At 42.4% G+C, this 19,472-nt stretch overlaps 1 protein-coding gene across 1 annotated transcript in view; it reads left to right on the forward strand.

Annotated features, from left to right (window-relative positions):
• The first annotated feature begins 4,622 nt into the window (after positions 1-4,622).
• LPIN2 (lipin 2) overlaps positions 4,623-19,472 on the forward strand; it is a 91,966-nt gene continuing 77,116 nt past the window's right edge. Inside the window, exon 1 of the mRNA XM_044934557.2 lies at positions 4,623-4,768. The gene's annotated coding sequence lies outside the window, so the exon portion shown is untranslated. The remainder of the gene's footprint in view (positions 4,769-19,472) is intronic.

A 19,472-nucleotide genomic window follows, 5' to 3' on the forward strand; every position in this document is an offset into this window, starting at 1 on the left:
CTTTGCAAATAGGCTCATCTGTACCACTTTTATAGATTCCACATATATGCATTGATATGCAATATCTGGTTTTCTCTTTCTGACTTACTTCATCCTGTATGATAGTCTCTAGGTCCATCCACGTCTCTGCAAATGGCACAGTTTCCTAACTTTTTATGGCCGAGTGACATTCCATTGTATACATGAAGCACATCTTCTTTATCCATTCTTCTGTTAATGTGTGTGAAAAACACACTTTATTTTAACAAAGGGCCCCAGTGCTAAATCTGAGGTCCCCACTAGGGACATGCTTTAGGGGAGCAGGGTCTCCCAGGATCCCACACTTCCCAGAAGAGCCAACTGATTGCTGGTAAAGGGTGGTGAGGATCCCACCCAAATAATCTGACATACAGATCATCTCGCTTCACCAGCTGTCAAGAAAGAAATCTTTCCCTGTGACTCAGACTAGAACCCCCAGGAAAAAGCAAAAACAAAATCAGTGCACAACCTGAGTGACTGAAATTCAATGAAGCAAGAACTAAGTGGCAAAGGTCTGCAGGGAAACTTGGCACAAGATGAAGAGTGAGAAAGAGATCTGTGAGGACAGGTAACAAAAGGAAGCGCCGTGGAGATGTGCAGACAGGCACAGCATGGAAGAAGACCTTGGACAAAGAATGTCAGGCACAATTAGGAGCAAGAGGAACTAAAACAAAATGCTTCCAAATGGTTGCTTTGTGGTGTGATGAGCATAATTGGACTTGACCAGACTCTGTTCTGATTTACATAACGCAATGGGGAGATGCCCAGTCTAGCTAATGTTTACCTTTGAAAAGCCCTATGCTTTTTTGTCTTATTTGAAATTCAGACTTGATGGGTTCTTTCATTTTTGTGATGCCAGTTTATTTGTTTATAGTATTGAGAGACATTAAAAACAGACAGACTGGGATTTCCCTGGCAGTCAAGCGGTTAAGACCTCGCCTTCCAATGCAGGGAGTGTGGGTTTGATCCCTGGTCAGGGAGCTAAGACCCCATATGCCTTGCTGCCAAAAAAATACATAAAGCAGAAACAATACTGTAACAGATTAAATAAAAACTTTTAAAATGGCCCACATTAAAAAAAAATCTTAAAAAGAAAAAACAGACAAGACTATGTCTCCTAAGAAATTAAAAATTATGGGACTTTTCTGGTGGTCCAGTGATAAAGAATCCACCTGTCAATGGGTTCCACCTCTGGTTTGGAGAGATTCCACATGCCACAGAGCAACTGGGCCAGCTAGTCACAATTACTGAGGCCCATGCAATGAAAGAAGGAAATGGCAACCCACTCCAGTGTTCTTGCCTGGAGAATCCCAGGAACGGGGGAGCCTGGTGGGCTGTCGTCTATGGGGTCGCAGAGTTGGACATGACTGAAGTGACTTAGCAGCATGCAATGAAAGAAGGCATTTTAATGAGAAGCCTACACACAGCAACTAGAGAAGAGCCCCTGATCACTGCAACTAGAGAAGGCCCGAGCATAACAATGAAGACCAAGAAATAAAATAAAAATTAAAAACAATCTTTATGGCTGAAAGATGGAAGACATTAGCCATGCCCCTCTTTCATCTTGGGCTTCCCTGGTGACTTAAATGGTAAAGAATCCGCCTGCAAAGCAGGAGATCTAGGTTCAATCACTGGGTTAGGAAGATTCCCCAGAGAAAGGAATGGCAACCCACCCAGTATTCTTGCCTGGAGAATTCCATGGAGAGAGGAGCCTGGTGGGCTACAATGGGATCACGAAGAGTCAAACACAACTGAGTGACTAACACTCTATTGACTCTTTTGCCCTGCTGCTGCTGCTGCTGCTGAGTCGCTTCAGTCGTGTCCGACTCTGTGCGACCCCATAGACGGCAGCCCACCAGGCTCCCCCGTCCCTGGGATTCTCCAGGCAAGAACACTGGAGTGGGTTGCCATTTCCTTCTCCAATGCGTGAAAGTGAAAAGTGAAAGTGAAGTCGCTCAGTCGTGTCCGACTCTTAGCGACACCATGGACTGCAGCCCACCAGGCTCCTCCGTCCATGGGATTTTCCAGGCAAGAGTACTCTTTTGCCTTAAGAAGGTTTAAAAAGATTCTCATGTGTGCGCCTTTTTCATGGTTTCTTCTATTTACAATGATTCACACAGATATTAAAAGTTTTCTACTTCTGGATTCCTAATGACTGAGCTGATATTGTTTTCCTGCTTTATAACATTTTAGTAGATCAGGGCAGAAAACAATGTCACGGAAAAACTAAACTTTTTGAAGATGTTATAATATATAAAGTTGACCTTATGATGGTCCATTTCTTATCTGTGCTCATTGGACTTATCTGTTGTAGCTGCTGACATTGTATCTATTGGTAGGCTTGGGAACCTGCCATCCTGGGGCCAATTACCACCTGCTATGTATGTGACCCAAATCCATTTGCTTAATATTTGGAGTATCAGTTTTTCCATCTGTAATGCAGAGGTAATAATAATGCCTACCCCTAAGAGTTGTTGTGAGGGTGGAGTTAATCCACATGTAAAGCACTTATTAAGACTCATTATTATTAAATCTCACTATTATCCAATAAACTACAGCCTTACACAGAGAAGACACAGAAATTAGAGATTATGCCCATTTGAATACTTAGAAGAAATCATTTAAGTAAAACTGACTTAATATATACAAATGCTCTTTATGAGTGTGTTTTTTAAAAAACAATTTCTTTTTGCAAGTCACTTGGCACAAATTCGAAACATGAAATGCTAAACAATGTGGTTGAGAAAGAAACTCTATTTGGCTTAGTCAGTGGCTAGAACTATCATATTTAGCACTGACTTCTAATAAACTGCAATTTTTAACAAGCTGCCTGTTTGTCTTCACTTCATAGGTTCTGCTTAGAGTTTTGGCTCTTCCGTAAGTGTTTGTCACAAACCCCTCACTTAGGTTCAGGGAGGACCCTGATATCTGACTCTTGGTGGGGACAGCCAGAAAAAGAGCGTTCCTGTTTATGTCTGCCTTGTGCCATGTTCAGAACCTTTCCAGGTGTACGATGTGTGTTGGTTAAACTGAAAATGTAAACAGGAAGAACAGTTTTACAGCCCTGAAAGGCTGCATGGTGAGTCAGGGACTTATGCCCTGTTTCCAGCTAGCTCCACCGAGATTAACCCACTATCCTTGGGCAAGTCACACAACTTGCCCAGTTAGTTTCTTGTTTCTGCATCAGGGAATAGGAAATGCAAATTACCCACTGGTCCAACCAGAGTGATGGAAGGATTAATCAATGCATGAAAATTAACCGGGTATATCTATATAGAATTGTAGTTCTATTGTATACTAAATGATAAAATATCTTTAACCCAAAAAAGAAAAAAGTTAAAAAAAATCTTTAATTTACAAATATCTATCCCATATAAGTGTTTTTAGAATTGTTTAGTTGAGCTCTTAGAAATTTCTACACCTATAGATTATTACAAACCCTATTCTTCATACAATTATGAAAGTAAAATAAATTTTCTATCATGTGTCCAAATTCCAGTTTCTGAGCATTTAGGAAATCTTTCTTTCTCAACCTTCCCTTTTATTTAATTGGAAATTTCTTTAATAGTTACCACTATTTAAAGCTTTAACAACATCATATACTTCCTACTTTATTATTCCATATTCTTTATTCTCCTTGAACGGGTTCTATAAATTAAACCCTCTTTTTTTTTCCTTAAGTAGATGCATTGCTTATTCCCTTGAGAAATGTGAATTAAAATTTCCCAGGACTCCAGTGACTACTCTTTCTTTTCTCTCCAAATGTTTCAATCCAGCTCCTAAAATATGTGATCCGAGGTTGAAAAATCAACTTTAACTTTTAACACACATCTGCACACAAACACCACAATGAGAACACACACATCCACAGACAGACACTTCTCTGCTTTATTATGCTTTCCCTCTTTCATCAACCTCTGAGATTTTTGCAAAGAATAGATCAGAGCCACTAAATACAAAGAGATCAAATTCCCCTCCAGCCCCATGTGTGGCTCTCTAAAGTCAAGGTGATTTATGATGCTAAGTTTAAAATAAATATCACTGCTGTTCATTGATCTGCCCGGCGATTTAATGGCTTTTCCTAACAAAATGAGATCAGAAAACATTTAATTAGAAGTGTACTAAGTCTAGAAGACATCAGAGTCTTTAGAAATCTTTGCAAATTGAACTCTACATGTGTGGGAGAGATATAGAAGTACTTCACTTCATGTAATATTGTTGCCCTGCTCCTGAGAATTTGAACATAAAAGGAATTTTTCTTAAGTGAAGCTTAATTATTTTTAAAATCTCTCTTGAATCTTTTTTATAAAACAAAGCAACCTTTTGATGTCTGAGCAATAAGCCTGTACTCTATTATATTTTATCAGCATAGAATTTAGCCTAGAACTAAAAATGGATTGAATTTTTAGAATTTTGTTTATTGAGTTATGAATACTGAGCACTCTCAGTTCAAGCGCTTATGATGGTGTCTTTGAAGTAAGGTAGTTGTGTGGACTGAATGTTGGTGTTCCCCCAAAAGTCATGTCTTAAAGCCTTCCCTTCCCAAGTGATGGTTGTAGGAGGTGGGGCCTTTAGGAGGTGATTGGGTCATGAGGGTGGGGCCCTCTTAATGGAATCAGCGCTCTTATAAAAGAGACCTCGGTTCGCTCTTTCCCTCAGGTGAGGCTACTGGAAGTCTGCATCTGTAACCACGGGAGGATCCGTGGCGAGGCCAGCATCCTGATCTCGGACTTCTGGAACGTCCAGAACCGTGAGAAATCAATTTCTGTTCTTTATAAGTGGCCCAGGTTATGGTAGTTTGTTATGACAGCCTGAGAAGACTGAAACTGCAGTATATTTTCAGAAGTTCATAGGTTGGGAATTCCCTGGCGGTGCAGTTGTTGGAACTCTGCGCTTTCACTGCTGTGGTTGCGGGTTCAATCCCTCAGTGAGGGAACTAAGATTCCACAAGCTGAGTGGTGCAGCCAAAAAAAAAAAAAGAAAGGAAAAAACAAATTCATAGGTTAATTTAAAAAATGTATTTCTTCCATTATGAACCTCCACTATCATGGGGCGGGGGGAGCTAGGGGAAAAGAGGACGCAATGGAGGCATACTTTTAAAATAGTAATAATATCATGTTGATGTATGGCAAAACCAATACAATATTGTAAAGTAATTAGCTTCCAATTAAAATAAATAAATTTAAATTAAAAATATAAAATAAAATAGTAATAATAGCATCCATCTGTTGAGGGCTTACTATGAGAGATTCTAAGAGCTTTACATTATTATCTTATTTACCCTTAATAAGAAACTGGTGAATTTTTATATCAGCAATGTGATCAGCTGTAAGTAATAAGACAATCTCAAAGACAGCGCTTAAATAGGTAGAGGTGTGGGACTTTTTCACATAGAACAAGAAGTATTAAGGTACACAGTCTAGGGTTAGAGCTGCTCAATGAGCTGTCGTGCCAATTCTTTGTGACTTCATGGACTGTAGCCCTCCAGACTCTTCTGCCCATGGGGTTTTCCAGGCAAGAATACTGGAGTGGGTTACCATGCCCTCCTCTAGGGGAATCTTCCTGACCCTGCATCAAACTGATGTCTCCTGTGGCTCCTGCATTGGCAGACAGATTCTTTACCACTGAGCCACCTGGGAAGCCCCAATGATGCTGTTAAGGATCCTAAATCTGGTTACTGGTGTAAACTGTGACCCAACGTGGATTCCAGCTGTAAGAACAGCAGCATCCTCAAGGCAGCATCAGGAAAAAGGGTACAGGCATTGGTAACAATCTGTTGTCATTATTACCAAAAAAATATTTATTACCAGAACTTCTATCCAAGTGACAGGGCTGCAAATAGTTAAAGGACACATTTTTGGTTCTTGAAGAAGTTGCAGATGAGTTGGATGAACCAGACGTCAATATAAGAAGATAAGTGACAAGGCAGGTTACTGCAGTTCAGTGGTAGCAACAACGTAGGTGCTAGAAGTTTCAAGGCTGGAATGATTAGTATCACAATGTATTAACCCAAAAGGGCTTTAGAGAGTGTGTCATCAGAATAGTCCTTCTATAGATGACGAGTAAGCGGTCAAGAGGGATGAAGCAAATCGCCCAGCTGGTAGCTGAGCAGAAACGAGAATCCAGGGGTGGGGAATTTTCATCGGTTGCCCTTCCTTCAGAGCACGCTGCTACTGTTATTGGAAAACGGGGTTTGCCTCTTGCTGTTGAGCCAAAAGTCACAACCAAGCCAACAAACTGGAGAAGGAAGGAATTACTACTTTCAGCAAGTGAGGAGAACGGAGGGACCTCACCAAAGCACCCCGAACCTCTCAACTGGGGAAGTTTTAAGCTAAGAGTATACGCATATTCATAAAGGGGCTTGAGCAGAGGAGAATTCCTCATGGATTTGGGGCAAACGTTGACAGAGTACAAGCTTTAGTTGATTGGAATCACAGGGTCATAAAAGGTTAATATCACCATCCTCTGAGTTCCAGTTGATTTGGTGGCTTGAACCCTTGAAGGGCATCTAAATTCTGCAAAACAGTTCAGAAAGTGCTTCTGTCCGATCTTTACCATTGAAACAGAATTGAGTCTTTTCGACCATTTGTTATCTGCAATTGTTACTTCTCTTGCCTGGTAACAGTCTTGTTCTTTTGTTCCCTTGATCATCATTACTGAGACCTATTCAAGGGCAAGCACTGTGGCCAGGCTTAGACCACAAAGTGGCTTAGGCCTAAAATGGTTCTTATGTCGAAAGCTACATCTGGTGCTTTTCCTCTGGGGACCCTCATCCTATCTGCTTACACTACCAAGGGCTAAGCTGGGGGAGGAAAGCTTCACCAGCTTTGTGTATCAAATATAAAGCTTCTTTCTACAATGAGTTAGACACACTGTTGGGTATTGAAGCAATAACAACAAGCTAGCCATGGATCAGGCAGTCATCTCTCAAAAATGATCCAGAAAGAGATTGGATTTATTCATGAATAAGCACAATGCTGTAGTTGGAGGACTTTAAACTGAGTCTGGGAAGGAAGGCAAGACTTACACAGTTAGAAGCAGTGAAGCAGGGCATTTCAGGTAAGAAGAATGTCAAAATAAAAGCTTCAGACCCAGAAATGAGCTTGACATTTTCCAGCGGTGGTGAGGAGATGAACTTGGCTGGCAGGGAGAGGAACAAAGTTGGAGATTGGTGGAGGCAAGCGTGGTGAGCTGTGTGTTCTAGCTGGGGACAAGGCCAGGAAACCACTTGCTGTCTCCCCTAGGATATCAGTTGTATGTCATGACCCACCGCTGAATAGATCCAAATTTGCTCTTATTTGAGGCCACATTCAGGCTTCCCTGGTGGCTCAGTGGGAAAGAATCTGCCTGCAGTGCAGATGAGGGTTCAATCCTTGGATCGGGAAGATCCCTGGAGAAGGGAATGGCTACCCATTCCAGTATTCTTGCCTGAAAAATCCCATGGACAGAGGAGCCTGGCGGACTATGGTCCATGCCGTTGCAAAGAGTTGGACATGACTGAGCATGCATCCATAAGGCCACATTTATCATTTGTACATCAAATATTAGACTTCTTTCTACAATGAGTGAGACACGCTGTTGGGTGTTATTGAAGCAATTATAGCAAACTAGTCATGAATTAGGCGGTCAACTATCAGATGATCCAGAGAGACTGGACTTACTTATAAATAATCATAATGCAGGACCTTATGTAAAATACCAATACACTACTTTGTCTCTCAATAAAATGAAATGAAAAATTATATCCAGCTGATAAGATGAGAGAAGATTCTAGGTAGTACAGAACCTGGAAGGAAAAAACTGAAGGATCAGAACATTGCAGAAAGAGGGAGCAACTTGAGCAAAGTTGGGGGGATGTTAAGTGAGAGGATGGGGGTGGGTCTAGTTAACAGATGGACCAGAAGATGGATGAAGGGAGTGGGGGACATGAGAGGGAGTGGTGTGTCACTAAAACCACTCCTTCAGTCTTCACTGGTCTGGAGGAGGAAAGATCTTGGGGTGAGGCAAAGATCTACTGTGACTCTCTCCAGGTTGCTGAGTTTTCTCTTAAAACTCACCCTGCATTCAAAGGCCTAAAGCCTTGATACCTACTGAAACCTTGTTGTTCAGTCGCTCAGCTGCGTCCTACTCTTTACGACCTCATGGAGGGCAGCACACCAGGCTTACCTGTCCTTTACTATTTCACGGAGTTTGCTCAAACTCATATCCATTGAGTCGGTGATACCCTGCAACCATCTCATCCTCTGTCACCCCCTTCTCCTCCTGCTTTCAATCTTTGCTAGCATCAGGGTCTTCTGCAATGAGTTGGCTCTTCACATCAGGTGGCCAAAGGATTGGAACTTCAGCAACAATGAATATTCAGGGTTGATTTCCCTTAAACTGAAACTTTTACACTGGGGAATAGTTGGCTCCCAACAGTCAAGTTGGTTACACCCAAACAAACATCGTTCAGGTCTCACTTAGCTAACAGAGATATGGAAAATGTTTCAGCAAACATTAATAGGAGTTTTCGAGGAGCACCTCTCAGAGTTGATAAGACTCGCTAAGGCCAAGGGGGCTAGCTTTCCACGGCCCTTCTATCTCCAAAACAGAAACAATGCAAAACTGTCTCTCTGAGGCTAAAATAGAAGAAGAGGTGAAGCGATGTGAGCCTGGCAGGAAAAGCTTTCCAGGCCTGGTCCTGCTCTTCCACATGTGATCTAAATTTAGACTCAAATCTGAGAACAGGAAGACAGATTATGTGTCTGGTTTCCATTGTAAATTCCACATTCCCAGTTTGAATTTCCTTTAGTATCTTATAAGATTCTTTTAAAGTCTCCCCCACCCCATCCCATCCCCTTAGCCCATTCCCCACCATCCCCTATCCCATCCCTCACCCTCCCATCCCATCCCAGGCTGTGCCGATATCCACACTGTAGACACACAGGGCTGTGGTTTCTGGCACAGGATCATAAGAAAATTCCAGAAAGTCTGAGCAGCTGTGAAACCTAGAAGGTGGTTATTTGATGGTGATAACATCAGCTCTGGGAAGATTTTCTCCACGGCCACCCCACCCTCAAAGTGCTCTTGCTTCTGTTCTTGTTGTTTAGCCGCTAAGTTGTGTCCGACTCTTGCAACCCCGTGGACTGTAGCCCGCCAGGCTCCTCTGTCTATGGGTTTTCCCAGGAAAGAATACTGGAGTGGGTTGCCATTTCCTTCTCCAGGGGATCTTTCCAACTCAGGGATCAAACCTGGGTCTCCTGTATTGGCAGGCAGATTCTTTATTGCTGAGCCAGCAGGGAAGCCCTGTTCTGTTCTAGGGACAGGCGATTATTAAACTGGTGTCTGATTGGGTGCAGAGGTCTGAGTTTCTTTCTTATCATTTTCCTCCTTGCCACGCCCCTGTTTGTACCTTTCCTTTATCTTTCCTTCCAGATAAAACAGAAAGTCCCAGCAGTGTGTGTTGTGTCTAGGAGAAGGGGATGGAGTGGGGGTGGTGGACTGTGTTGACCGAGGTCAAGGGCAATTTGGGAAGAGCAGACTTCCAACAATGAAACATTTGCCAGTTTCCAGTCTGTGCTGCCTGCACCTTGTCTTTCTTTCTGTATCCTTGGAGACAAGCACTTCTCCCCTCCCCACCAATAACCAGGCCATCCCCGAGTTCAAAAGTAGTTTCAGTCCTCATACAAGTCTGCGGAGGGTACCTTGTAACTCACAGACTGCAGGGAAGGCTGTGTCGGTTAGCTAATTATTAAGGACACAGCACTCTAAACGTGCTGAGCATTTATTTCATATATCCTGGGGTTTATTAGTCTCCAAACAGTCTCTTAAACAGTCTCCAAAGCTACATGCCTTCCCCTGATTTTACTAACATTGGAAGACATTTGTCTAACATTAGCAAGCCATTTAGAGAAATAGGAAGAAAAGAAGAAGAGAAAAATTAGTGTAGTTAGAAGAGTTTCATGAAGGAGAAAATGAGGAGGAGGAGAGAAGGTAAGGAGTGGATGCAATAGGAGTCGTCAGAAAAACAAAGACCCCAGACCCAGGAGGAACAGAGGACAGAGTCCGAAGTCTTTTGGACAAGTTCAAGGACAGCAGACATCCTCTGCAAACATGTTTTCTAAGAACAGTTTGAGGTGTCCAGACATTCTATTCAAATTAGTGGCTATTCTGGGGAGAAAAAAAAAAGACAGTAGCTGCTGAAACAAGCAATCTGGACGGGCAAGTAAGTTAATGTTCACAGATGGACAGTTTTCCAGACCCGTCCCAGAGTCTTTGCTATGAGGTGTCTCTGTGAATTGCTGTGGTTTTCCAGCAGGCTTGGAGCAGAGTCCTTCCTAGGAGAGTTAAAATCCCCCCAACCCCACAGCTTCTAAATTTAGTGTTACTGTTTTTTCTGTTTTAGTTAATATAGTTTTACTGGCTCACTGCCATGTTCTTTCTTCAATGTTTTGTCTATGGCAGGTTTTTTTTTTCTTTTTTAAATTATGAAAGTATGATAGCACATTTACAGGAGACTTGAAAAATACAGAACAAAGTTACATATAGTTCCACTATACACTGTAATTATTTTTTAAGTAGATACATTAAGACTTTCAGTTGGATAGTGTTATTGTTAATATTGCAGTACCGTTGTAATGTAAAATGCATGCTGATGAAAGCTTAGTTCTACAAGGAAGCAGAAAAATCTCAAGTTGCTGAGAATCAAATCCTTCTCACACAGAATCTACGGGACACATCTTCTCTAGACTGCCCAGTTGTGGAAGGTGGCAGGCACTCCAAAGAGAGAATGATTTGGGGGGAGTCCTGAAGAAGGAAATGGCAACCCACTCAAGTATTCTTGCCTGGGAACTCCCATCGACGAGCCTGGCGGGTTATAGTGCCTCCGGTCACAAAGAGTCAGACGTGATGACTAACACACTTCCCTCTCCTAGATGACTTTGGGTGACCTCAGGAAGGGCTCCCATAGATAGATCTGCCTACCCAGGAGGACAACAGATCTGACTGCCTCGTCAGGGACTGAGTGCCCCCAACATGAATAACTGCCCCCCACTGGATGGATCCAAGCAGAGACAGGACCACTTACACAAGGGGATTTCTGCTCTCATAGAAGATGGGACATACCAGCCGCCTAAGTTCCTGGTTTTATGACCCTGGCAGCACATAGCCAGGGAAAATATGAAAGTCCATCTTTAGATGGCTTTGCTCTCAGGACTGAGAATTATAACCGCTGATTAAAAGAATGCAAACAAGCTCAGTGGGATGATTTGGAGGTTAAGGTTATTTGAGTGATTTCTTAGAACTTCTTTCCTTCTTCCTTTGCACTTCTGGCCTATGTACATAACTTTTCTTCCTCCTCATTTACAAGGATTTATTGGGAAATAGGCTGCGACACTCTGTCAACAACAAACTGTTCCTTGCAGCTTCTTAGGAAAGTGGTAAGACATACTGATGGTCTTGCAAGTGCTGAAGGTAAACTTAACAAAGCTAGTAGGCAAATAATAACATTGAAAATCATAGAGATGTATTCGTCTATTCATTTTCATTTGTCCTTCATTAAAAATTTTTTTTTCTTGAGAAAAAAAGATACATAAAAACACCTATGGACCCACCACCCAAGCCACAACATCCGACCCAAGGCCCTCTCTCTACCTGCACCTGTCTCTTCTGTCAAACTTAAGTTTATCCTGATATTTCTACTACTCGCTTCACTGTTTTCCTCTATAACTTTTATTACCTGTGCTTTTATCCTTAAAACATATATCTAGAGTTGCCGGTGTATGAAATGGAGTAAATAGAATCACTCTTTTCTCAAAGTTACTTATCTATTTGTCTGTGCCGGGTCTTAGTTGCAGCGTGTGGCATCTAGTTCCCTGACCAGGGATGGGACACGGGCCCCATGCATTGGAAGCACAGAGTCCTAGCCGCTAGACCACCAGGGAAGTCCCCATACTTTAATCTTTTGTTGCTTCTCTGCTCAACATTTTATTTTTTTAAGAGCTATCTTTTAAAAAGTTATTTATTTTTGGCTGTATTGGATCTTCGTTGCTGCAAGCGGGATTTATCTAGTTGCAGCAAGTGAGGGCTACTTTCTAGTTGCCGTGTGAGGACTTCTCGTGGTGGTGGCTTCTCTGGTTGTGGAGCACGGGTTCTAGAGCACGCAGACTTCAGTAGCTGTGGGGCACAGGCTTAGAATCTTCCTGGACCAGGGCTCGAACCCGTGTCCCCTGCATTGGCAGGCAGATGCTTAACCAGAATCTACACCACCAGGGAAGTCCTCACCATTGTATTTTTGAGATTCATCCATGTTGTACTCCTATTGTATTTTACTGTACAATTATGCCACAATTTAACAATCCAGTCCACTTCTCGTAGACATTTGGATGGTTTCTCCCTCTTCGCAATTGTGAGCAATGCTGCTGTTGATTCTGGAATGTGTTTTTGAGCTCACTTGTGCAAGGGTTTTTCGAGGGTACAGGCCTACATTGGAATTACTGAGACTTTGTGTACGTGCACATTCAATTGTCTAGGTAATACCAACTTGCTTTTCTAAAGCTCTTATACATTTGAATATGACCTGCAGTGTCTGAGTTCTGGATGGTCACTCTACATCAGCAGTTGGCGTTGAACAACTTTCTAAATGTTAGCCACTTTGATGAGTGTGTAGTGCTATCTCATAGATTTGATTTACATTTCCCTGGTTCTGAACCATTTAAATTTGTTCTTTTGTGAAATTCCTCTCCATTTCTTTTGCTTATTTTTCTATTGATTGCTAGATTTTTACTTATTCATTTATATCAATTCTTTGTATCTTTTGGATTTGAATATTTGATTATGCAGGTCATGAACTCTTTTTTAAGAAATACCTCCTCACCCAGAATTTGTTAATGTATTCTCCTATATTGTCTTATAAAAGTTTCATATTATATATCATTGAATCTAATTTGCCACTGATTGTAAGAAAAATCACAATTTCAGAAATAGTAAAATGTGAAAAAGAAAGTGTATACTTGAAAGGATGACATTAATGCATTTTTTTTTCTTATATAGGTCTTTAATCCATCTAAAGCTGATTTGGTGATGTGGTGTAGAGTGGGGTTCAAATTTACTTTTTGCTATATGGATAACCAACTGCCTCCTCATCACTTATTGAAAAGTTTATCTTTCCCCAGTGATCTGAACTACCATCTCTATCCTACACTGCATGTCTGTGTATGCCGGGAGGGGGGGAGGGTATTTCTGAGCTCTCCTTTTTGTTTGATTGGTCTGTTTGTCTGTCCCTGAACCTATTCCACCCTTACTGATTATTATAGGTTTGGTATATAGGTGGGTAATTCCTCCCTCTGTGTTGCTGCTGCTGTTTAATTGATTTGTGGGAACTCTATTTTTGGCTGCACTGGGTCTTCATTGCTGCACCCAGGTTTTTCTAATTGCAATGTATCAGCTTCTGCATGTGGGGGCTTCTTGTTGCAGAGCGTGGGCTCTTGGGTGTATCAGCTCAGTAACTGGGGCTCTTGGGCTCTAGAGCACAGGTTCAGTAATTGTGGTAAACTGGTTTCATTGCCCCATGGCATGTGAGATCTTTCCAGACCAGGGATCAAACCCTTGTCCACTGCATTGGCAGGCAGATTCTTCCCCACTGGACCACCAGGGAAGTCCTATGTTCTTTAAGGGCCTCTTGAAGAAGAGATTTCTGTTGGGATTTCAAATTGAAATGCATTGAAGCTATAGATCAGTTTGTGAAGAATTAATATTTTTATGAGATTGGGTCTTTTCTATCCAAGAATATATTTCTCTAATTGGGTCTTCTTCATAGCCTTTCAATGAAATTTTGTAATTCTCTTTGTAGAAGTCTTACACATACTTTATTAGATTCATTCCTAAGTATCTTGTTTATTGATACTGTAGGGAAGGGAAATGTCCTCCTTGACCCTCTAGGGTTCCTGGCTGGGTCTGAAAATTAAACTGACAAAGACAGACTCACAGGAGAAAAGCATGCAAATTTATTTAGTACAAGTTTTACTAGATCCAGGAGCTTTGGTAAGGAATTAAAGGCCTGAAGAAACAGTCTGTACTTTAATGCTGGTTTTGATAAAGAATGGTCAGTAGTATAGAAATATAAAAGCTTAAGGAGTCTAAGGTAAATATAGCAAACATTGTATGGCATCTTTCAAAAAGTTTCATTTCTCTTTATTGACCATATATACAGATGCTAATGGTCTTTATATGTTGACTTTTGTAGCCAGAAACATCACCAACTCTCATTCATTTCAGCAGGCTAAAATTTCCTATATATACTGTCATTGTGATTTCTTCCTTTCTAGTCTAATATATATTTTCTTTTTCTTTCCTACTCCACTATTTAGGACCTTAAGTACAATACTGAATAGAAGTGGAGATGACAACACACTTATCATGTTGCCCATTTTAAAGGGAATGGTTACCTATAATGTTTGCTGTAGGTTTTCGTAAATGCCTTTTATCAAGGAAAATATTCCTAGTTTTCAAAGAATTTCATCTGAATGGATATTGAAGCTTTCTACTTTTCTTATTTATTTATGTATTTAATTTGGCCACACCAAGAGGCATGTGGGATCTTAGTTCCTTGATCAGGGATCAAACCTGTGCCCCCTGAAGTGGAAGCCTGGAGTAGACGTCTTAACCACTAGACAGCCAGGGAAGTCCTGGATATTGAATTTTATGAAAGAATTTGTCTGCATCCACTGAGATAATTATATGATTTTTATCCTTTAATATTTTAATGTGGTAAATTACATTAATTGATTATTCTAATTTGAAATTAACCTTGTATTCTTGGGTAAATCAATTCGGGTATAATTATTGTCTTGCTGGATTCAAATTGCTGAAATTTTGCCTGTGTCTTTTCTGTCTATATTTATGCATGAGGTTGACCTGAAATTTTGTTTCTCACACTCTCCTCATCAGATTTGGTGTAAAGTTATGCCAGCCTCATAAAATGATTTGAGAAATAATCCCTCTTTTTCCATACTCTAGAACAGCTTGTGAGAGGCTGGAATTATTTATTCCTTGAATGTTCAGTAGAAGTCACTGGTAAAACTGTTTCAGCCTGGGTTTTTCTTTGAAGAAAATTTAACGATAGATTCAACTACTTGAATGGTTATGAGCCCCTTCTGGTTTTCTATTTCAGTTTTATTAACATAATTCTTGGATTTTTCCCACTTCATCTAAGTTTTCAAATTAATTGGCACAGAAATGTTCACAAATTTGTCCTCACTTTCTGTGTCATGTGTGATTATAACTATATAGGAATATAGTTTATTCCTCACATTGTTGGTACCTTTTCTTTTTCCCTCAATCATTTTTAACCAGAGGTTTGTAAAATGTGTTGTGTGATGGTTTAGTTGCTAAGTTGTGTCTGACTCTGAGACCCTGTGGACTGTAGCCTGCCAGGCTTCTCTGTCCATGGAATTCTCCAGGCAAGAATACTGGAATAGGTTTCTACTTCTTCCTACAGGGGATCTTTCCAACCCAGGGATCAAACCCACTTCTCTTGCTTGGCAGTCAGATTCTTTGCCACTGAGCCATCTGGGAAGTCCCTAAAATGTGTTGCTGCTGCTGCTAAGTCGCTTCAGTCGTGTCCGACTCTGTGCGACCCCATAGACGGTAGCCCACCAGGCTCCCCCGTCCCTGGGATTCTCCAGGCAAGAACACTGGAGTGGGTTGCCATTTCCTTCTCCAATGCATGAAATTAAAAAGTGAAAGTGAAGTCACTCAGTCGTGTCCAACTCTTAGCAACCCCATGGACTGCAGCCCACCAGGCTCCTCCGTCCATGGGATTTTCCAGGCAAGAGTACTAGAGTGGGGTGCCATTGCCTTCTCTGGTAAAATGTGTTAGTCTCTCACAAATCCAGTGTTTGGCTTACCTGGTCCTTTCTATTGTATATTTTCAGCTTTTTAATTTTATTTTCCTTTCTACTGCTTTATTGAACTATATTTTGTGTTCTGTTTCTAACTTTTTTGCTCTTTACATTTAAAGCTATTTTCTACTATAAGCTTTTAGATCTATAAATTTCACTTTAACTACTTCTTTAGCTTTCTCTCTCAAGTTTTCACACGTAGTATCAAATATTTGATACACAGTATTTAAACACTTACATTTTCATATGGATTTGTTCTTTGACCCAAGGAAATGGATTTTTCTAGTTTTTTTTTTAAACTGATTCTTGACTTAATTGCATTGTAGTCAGAGAATATGCTCTGTATGATAGGAAATTTTCCAGATTTTTGAGACTTGCTCTATGGCTCAATCTATGACCAATTTTAGTGAGGTTTCTGGGTGGGTTTCAAAATACATTTTTTTCTATGATTTTGCACTTGGGATCCCTCCTTTATTAGGTCTGCCACTAAACTCGCCACTTAAAGCAGACCCTCTGGTTTTCTGGTTTTCTTCTGCCCCCAAGACTCCCAAAGCTGCAAAAACCAATATTTGGATTCACTCAATTCAGCAAATACCTTCCAGGCAAAAGGTGACTTTGGCCTTTGCTTACTGCTCTGAGTTCTGGCCTTTTATACGCTCTCCTAGGACTATTTCTTAACTCCTTGCCAGTTTTTGGATCCCTTCTAGAATACATCTTTTAATATTTTACCCAGTATTCTTGTTGTTGTTTTCAGTGGAAGAGTTAGTCAGATACTCAGCCGAGCATATAACTAGAAATGGAAATCCTCTTTTCGTTTTCATCAAATATTTGTTGAACGCCTACTGTGTGTGGACTAAGCACTGTAGTTGGGATCTGTGCAAGGTGGACTAGAGACACAAGAAAAAGGATGCAGACTGGGGTAGGACAGGAGGCACCAGACAGAAGCTGGTGGGAAGCTGGCTGAAACTATGGTTTGGGGTGTCAAGCAGGCCTGGGGTGAAGGTCAGGGTCTCAGCTTACTGGCTGTGGGACCCGAGGCAAGTCACTCAACCTCTCTGTGCCTTCAGTCCCTTCTTCAATAAACTGGCATTAACAATAGCAGCTGTCTCAGAGGCTTGTAGTTAGAATTACTAGAAAGCTCAGCAGCGATGGCTCAGAAAATGCTAACTAGTCTGTGTTCTCACAGAAGAGATGCATAAACTGGAAACAACAAGGTTATTTCTCTGTGACTGAATCCCCTCCCCCCGGAGCTGCCAGTGGAAGGGCATAGGACCCCCTGCCTTCCAACTCTGGGCTGCGGAAACTGGATCCTCATCCTAGTGACCATCTTTCTCTCTTCCAAAATCCCTCAATGAGACCCCCTTCTCACCGGCCCTCTCTCTCCTGACTTAGATTGCTTCCTCGATGGGTTTAGATTGTGGAAATCTGGGACAGGAAGGCAAGGTCTGCAGACAACTTCTGCTTTCCAGAAGTTCCCTGAGACAAGCAGCATGTCTGGGTGCATTTTCATGCGGGGGGTCAGTGAGGGGGCGGGGAGAAAGGGGGCAATGCATGACAAAAAATGAATGTTCATGTTTTAAAAGCTAGCCTGCTGCAGAAGGGATGGCTAAAGCATACCAGCTAGAAGGAGCAGGAACGGAGAAGAGCGCCCTGGATGCTATGCAGGAGAACCTGGGCTTTTTCCTCTAGGCAGTGGACTGCCAATAACTGGTGCCTGGGTCTTGTCTGTGATTCAAGGTGAAGGGTGCTTAGAAGTTGAGGAACAGAGGGCAGGGAGACCAGCTGGAATATGTCCCCCAGGGAATCCTCAGAGATGCTGTGGGAGAGGGCCTGATGGCTAGAAGTTGAGGCCTCCTGTTGTGCAGCTGGGGAGGTGACTGAAGCCCATCAAAACAGAGAGCTTTGGAGAGTAAAAACGACAAGACGTGGTGGACATGAAGGGGAGAGGAAGGACACAAGACCTCCTCCTAGGTTTCTGGCAAGGATGACTACGTGGATGATGGTGCAATTAGCCATGACAGGAGATTCAGGAGGAGCAGGTTTGAAGAAACAAATGCAATGGAGCTGCATTTGATGTCACAGTGGGCCAGGCTGGTGGAGGTGTCTAAACTCTCTGAACACGGGCATGGGGCCTTCGGGCTTCTGGCTAGAGCAAGGATGTGGGAGTTTCCAGGAGGAATCGTGCTCAGTAGTATCTTACTCTTGAGGCTGTGAGGGAGGGTATGAAAGGGTACACAGAATTTGGCAACCAAAAGTTTGTTGGTAACTGGCATGAGTAGCATCAGGGGTGGAGGAGGAGCGAGAGCAAGGCTGTGAAGAGGTGAAAAAGCAGTCTCTTCTTTCCAGCTTGGCTGGGGAGCCAAGCTGGGAGATAAGTTGATGGCCTGAGGGGGGGGGGGGGCAAGAAAGCCGGCTCCTGCTCCTTCTTCTCTCCCACCCCGCGGCTTCCAGCTTCCTGAGCCCACTCATACGGAGGGGTGGTCCCGAGTTGGGGCAGGGGACACCAGAGGGTGAGGCTCCTCCCACGAAGTGGGAAGGAGTGGGGCTAGGACATCTGCAGAAGTGCTTCTTTCCTCCTGCATTCCAGTGGACTGGGAGGGAATGGAGGCTCCCAGCACTCTTCTTAGATGTTAGGGGCAGGAAAGTAAGTGTTAGTAATTCAATAGTGTCCGAGTCTCTGCGATCCCATGGACTGTAGCTCACTAGGCTCCATGAAATTCTCCAGGCAAGAATACTGGAGTGGGTTGCCATTCCCTTCTCCCAGGGATCTTCCTGAACCTGGGTCTCCTGCCTTGTGGGCAGATTCTTCACCAACTGAGCCAGCAGAGAAGTCATGGGCAGGAAATGAAGGCATATCACGCAACAGATATTTCATGAGTCTCTGTTTTGCTTAGGTAGTGGCGTAACGTAGGTAAATATCAGAGAATGAGGAAATGGCAAACGCGTGAGCCTGTCACTCAGATAAGGGATCCAACCTCAGGTAGTTTGGAGGGACGGAGGATGTGTAGGGCTTCCTGAATGACGAAAGGAAGGAGGCCTAACAGGATAGTTTCTTCCCAAGCTCTTTCCCAAGGCAGTGAGAATGGCCTCAAAGAAACAGGAAAAATCTAAGGTGTAGGGGGGCGGTGGGGAGGAGAAAAGCAAACAAGTAACAGAATACTCAGGTCCCACACTAAGCTAAATTAGGCACTTTACTATGCCTGTATGCTCAGTTGCTAAGTCCTGACTCTTTGCGACCTCATGGACTGTAGCCTGCCAGGCAACTCTAGTTCATGGGATTTCCCAGGGAAAAATATGTTAGTGGGTTGCCATTTCCTTCTTCAGGAGATCTTCCCAAGTTGGGGATCAAAGCCACCTCTCCTCATTGGCAGGTGGGTTCTTTACCACTGAGCCACGAGGGAAGCCTGCTTTAAGTGTAATGGTGTGTGATTCTCAAGACAACCCCAGGAGAAAGGCATTCCTGTTCCCATTCTATTAACATAGAAAGTAAGGGTCCCACTATTTTTCTCACTTTAATTTCATTCTCCAGAGCAGATTAAAATACTCTGAGATACAAAGGGAAACGTCCAGCCTCTG

This window comes from Bubalus bubalis, chromosome 22 (genome assembly GCF_019923935.1).
Source record: "Bubalus bubalis isolate 160015118507 breed Murrah chromosome 22, NDDB_SH_1, whole genome shotgun sequence".
NCBI lineage: Eukaryota > Metazoa > Chordata > Mammalia > Artiodactyla > Bovidae > Bubalus > Bubalus bubalis.